Below are 5,564 nucleotides of genomic sequence, written 5' to 3'. Positions count from 1 at the left end.
AAGGAGAGTTTCTACTTAATATTGTTCATGCTAAAATTGGACTACCTAATCGTAAAAGAATAAAGGTAGCTATAGAAAACAATAAGAGCTGTAATTTTTCTTATTATGTGGATTTGGTCGTTTTTTAATTATGATCACTGGTTTTTTATTACTTTTCTTAATTTAACAAATGTCTTTTCCATGATTCATCCACTGAAGGCAACCTAGCCGGTAGGATTTGTCAGGATTTTCATCCAATGATAACAGAATCTTAATAAGCCCGGGAGACAAGGTTGTCACTTAAAACAGGTTTTAAGGCTTGGTGTACTGTGTTCTATTTACTCTGCACAATTTTTAATTACGTTAGTAGGTCTTTAGATATGAAGTCTGCAAACTTAGTTTACAACGTTTCGTTTTTAAAGAAAAGACGACAAATGAACGGTGATTTTTGAAGGACATCTACTTTAGCGAGAGTATTAAATCTGAAGCAGCACATTACTTTTAATACAAACAATCTGGTGAACTAATTCATGATAAACTTAGTATTGAGTTATGCAAGCTTTTAGCACTAGAAGAAATCTTTGGACATATAATAAATCTAGAAGGAGAATAACTATCTCGACATGAATCCAAATTCATTAGCAATGTAAATTTTATATTCAGCCCTATTGCGCCCTCATTCCTTCACTCCATCACCCCATTTGTGTAAAAATTTCTAATATTCTGTAAATTGTCTTATCGTTTTATCTCGTGTGGTTATAATTGTCATATGCAACAAAGCAAATGAGATTTTCAAGCATAGATAAATCTTTTATATTAGAAATGGATTAAAACTTAAAAATTAATTAACGCTCAGAATGTTCTCCCTAGTCTCCAGTCTCCGTTGTCTCTTTTGCTCGTGCCCACTCGAGTTTAAAGTGCAAATTGGTATTTGAACACATTATATTTCAGGTATCCCAGGAAATGACATTTGATCCTACTGAAGTACTTAAATTAAAATTGTTGCAATTAATTAATTGTTTGTTTTTCTTATTGGCACAATGTAGTCAAGCAGAAACGTTATTATAAATATAAATAATAAGTTTTGTTTTTTATCAAATACATGCAATAACACATTCGTCTTTATTGTTTTTGTGTTTTGATTTGTATCCAAAGATTAATTACAAAAAAGCGAGTTTGTTTTGAAACAAAAGATTTTAAAGCATAGACTTGATTGGTAAGGTTGATAATATCAATACAGATTTTACAGGATGTCGAACCAATTGTCCACAGTTGCATAATTGCCTTATTTTTCTGCGATTTTATCTCGAAAACTTTATCCAATGACACAGCAGTATAACCTGGTAGTACAAACAAGACAACTTTTTTCCTACTTGTAAATTTGGTTTTAACGTAGAACGTTTTGCTCACTATATATTTCACGCCCATCATGTGATTAAGGATAATTTGAAAAGCAGGATAAACATAGACATTAAAAAAATGTGTGGTAATAATTTAACTGCCAACATGTTCCAATTTTAAGGAAACTGTTAATTATTTCGTAGCTTATAATGAAGCTTTCAGCTTTATGAGTACTATCGAAAATACACCAACTTGTTAAAAAAAATTCTGTATGAAGTTTTTAGCTATGCTAAATCTGGAACAACTGCAATTTTAACACTGTGCTGTACTGACTTGCGATTGAATGAATTGGTTTATACAATATCTAAACTAAATGGTTATAATCTCTAAAATGATTTTAAAACTATGGAGTACATGGAACAAGATGGGATTTTACATATAAATCCTGTTTTAGTAGCATGCCATTTTTAATACCGAGTGGATTTTTTTTTTTAAATAAATTGTTTCTGATGGACCCCTTGACAAGGTTAAATATCATGTAATTCGTGTTGAATTTTAGGTTAGATGTAGCCTCCATGATCACGTGTTTTTGTGGATCAAAAAATCATTAAAGAACACATAAGCTTTGTTGATAGTGCTAAAAGAGCAGATATTTCAGACACTGTTGCAGAATCAGAATTGTTTAAAGCTGTGAAAATATTCCAGATACATTCCCATTCTAAAACTTGTTAAAATTATAAGAATAGCCCATGCCGGTTTAATATTGGACACTTTTTTACTGATAGAACAATTGTAGCGGAACTACTTTTAACAGACATGGCTTTTGCACAAACAGACAGAGTCTTATAAGAAAAAGAAAATGTCAGATAAAGTGAAAGGTTATATAAATCAAAACCTCCAAATCAAAACAAATGATTAAAATTTCTAAAGCATTTTCAAATCATAGAGAATGTTCCAAGAAACGGCGTATCATTTAATGCCAGAATTATGGTTACGAAAAACATTTCCGAATAAAGTAAACAAACAAAAGCTTAAACCGTAATGTGAAATTGTTAATGAAACTTTTGCTAGCTTTAAGACTGACATAAACACTAACCAAGATGCATTTGTATAACAGAAAAATAAAGAAGTCGATCTTTTAGTATCGAGAAAAGAAAATGATTTACAAAATGAAACAGAATCAAATCCTTTTACTTTATCTGCTTTACCAAGAAATACTTTTGTTGTAACATCAGATGAGGTTATTACCCCAGATATTAGATCTATCAATGATGAGCAGCTGGAAGTATTTCATCCAGTATTTTCTTGGACAAGAAAATTCATTATAAAACGTAACTGTATTTCACCAAAGCCGTTGAACCTTTGTCTAAATTTTTAACAAGTAAAGGTGGATATGAAAAATCTTATCTAATCTTTAAACTGTATACAAATCTCTCAGTTGTTGAATATTTATAAAAGTGATCATGCAAAACAGCAAGGAGTATGTCTTTTAGCTCCAGCTGGCGTGGCAACTCTAAATATCGGAAGTACAATAGTTTATTCTTGTTTTAAAATATATGGTAGTAGTTATACTCCTCTTAGTGAAAAAAAGCAAACTCGTTTACAAAATAAATAATCTGAAGTGTAATGTCATCATCATTGATGAAATGCAATGGTTTCAAGTACTCTTCTTGTAAATATCTATCAACGAATGGTTGAAATATTTCGAGGTCAAAAAGCATTCTTATTGGTGGAAAAAGTATTGTGTGGTGTAATGACCAATAACAACTCCCTCCTGTTAATAGTCTAGTAAACTAAACTCATCATTTTTCCCTTTTTGATATTCTTGATGAGAGAAGGGGAAAAAAGAGAGTTTAGGATGACCTACCTGATTATTTGAAATTCAGGTTTACAGTTATTTGAAACTGAAAAATATTAGTCACTCAAATTTCATCTCATTGTTTTTAAATATTCGCATAATTGTTTTTGCAGTCTCTTTGAAAAATGGTAGAAAAAAATAAACATTGCGATACTTTTCGCCATGTCTGCAGCTAAAAAAAGTAGAAAAAGAAAAACTTTGATCGAAACAAAGCAGTTAACAGCTTGCGAGTTTATATGAGAGACAGAATAATAGTTAATGAAACTAGCACCGTAAAATATTTTTTGATAGCTTTAAACATTTGGCTTACTCCACTTCCTATCTGCCATATTTGTTATGTGCTTTCGTGAAGTCTTACACGGCGGCAGCGCATATATCCGCATTTGAAAGCTTAGTTAAAATGGTCGCTCATCTATGTGATTTATGTTATAAATAAACATCCAAAACGATGGACTTATATTTGCCTCTTCAGATACAACACCTTGATGTTTTCCATTCTAAACATGCTCTTAGCATTTAGATAGCTTAGATGTTTACCAGTTCTATGGTTGTTATTTCTGAACTAGAATAACAGACTTTAGATACATATTTAATATGGGAAAGGCAGCCACACTCTCTGGATATTATCCAGCGAGGGATATCCCCACAGATCAGTTCTCTTCCTCGTGTTACAAATACCTGCCTGTCACACATACACAAGTGGTAAATAAATTGCCACACTCTCCCCCGCACCAACTCTCAAAGGCTTTGAGCGCGAAATTTGAGAAGAAACACATACAAAGCACATCTAAACAAAAAGACAATGTAAACAAACTTGAGAGTGAAGCACGTCCAAATAAAATGCTTTTAATTTAATGTATCAACTCCATTTAAAGTATTCTACACAGCTTCTAGTTGTTTAGCTAGATTTTATTGAAAAGGTGAATTGGTTCAGAGCTTTCGAGACACCTTCTGAAACATCCGAAGCGTTCGCCATGTTAAAATAAAATAAATTAGAACCACGATTAAAAAAAACGGCCTTACCATAATAAAATAATTGTGCGATAACTTACGCTTTTCTTAGTTAAAACAACCAATAAAAACGATGCAGTCAGAATGTGACTGCAGGTTCAATCTGTTTCTCTTGTTTGCAAAAGCTTACTAAAAAAAAGCAGGGTGAAAAAAGCCGGACAACAAACAACGAATAGCGCGGTAGCAGGGAAGAGTGACAGGTATCCTTTCAATCCTGTTATGGGAAAGCGTGCCTATTCTAAATAATGTAACTGCGAACCTGACTGAGGAGGACAAAATTATTTTGCAATCAAGGTTCATTGATGAGACTGATTGCAATTATCCTGTTGGTGCCCTACTTTTGTTCGCAGAAAATCAATCAGTTCCGCAACGTAATAAAGACGACGTGCACATGATTCTTTGTGTAAAATAAATGCGATTGATAAAATACCAAATAATGCACTACCACATGTTATTGACGAAGAATCAAACAGGAAAGAAACCGACACAGGTGGTCTGGCTACACAGTTGATTTTGAACATTGGAGCTAGGGTCATGCTACAGTAAATTAGATATTGACGATGGAATAATCCACAACTGTATTGAAACAGTTTTTCATCACGATAATTATGTTCAGGTAATATATGTAAAATTTGACAATTACTGGTACTGTTAAATATAATATATGTTATATGATATATGTTATTAGGAAAAAGCTCTCTCCACCAGTAATAAAAAGAACACAATTCCCACGGATGCTTTCTTGGGCTTAAATTGTCCATAAAGTCAAGCTTTGAGTTTTTCCAAAGCTGTTTTTGCTTTCAATTTAATTAGATAGAGTCAATTCAATCTGGACCAAATGTATGTAGTTTTTAGTCTTAATCAAGGCTAATAAACAGGCCTTTATGAGTATGAAGAATGAGAATAAAATTTGTTACTGCCATCTTTAGATTACTGACCCTTTGACAAATCCTCTTTGGTGATTACTTTTTGTATGCTAGATCAATGTCAAAACATGCTATTAATCTTTAACACGTGAAAAAGCGATACATACTGTGTCTAGGAAAAAATCAATTCTTAGCTGACCATGACACGACAGAAGTATCCAGTTAACTCCCCATGTTTGATATTTGTCATAAATTTTGATGTAGATAGGTTCAAAAGTATAGGGGCATGTTAGAGGTAATTGTTTTGAATATACTAATCAGAATGTTATTGCTCCTGGTTTCTTTATGGTTAGAGCCCAAAGAGTTCATGCCAAGCTTTTCTTTTTCTCGTATATTTTTGACTAATTTTCGCATGTATAATAACAAAGACTCAGTTTTTGCATTGTTTTTTTAATTTGGATAAAAAAAAATTACAGCGAACCAAGTTATTGCAGTTTACCGCAAAAACT

The sequence above is a fragment of the Hydractinia symbiolongicarpus genome, chromosome 13 (genome assembly GCF_029227915.1).
Source record: "Hydractinia symbiolongicarpus strain clone_291-10 chromosome 13, HSymV2.1, whole genome shotgun sequence".
Taxonomy (NCBI): Eukaryota; Metazoa; Cnidaria; class Hydrozoa; order Anthoathecata; family Hydractiniidae; genus Hydractinia; species Hydractinia symbiolongicarpus.
Note: the sequence above shows the minus strand (reverse complement) of the source record.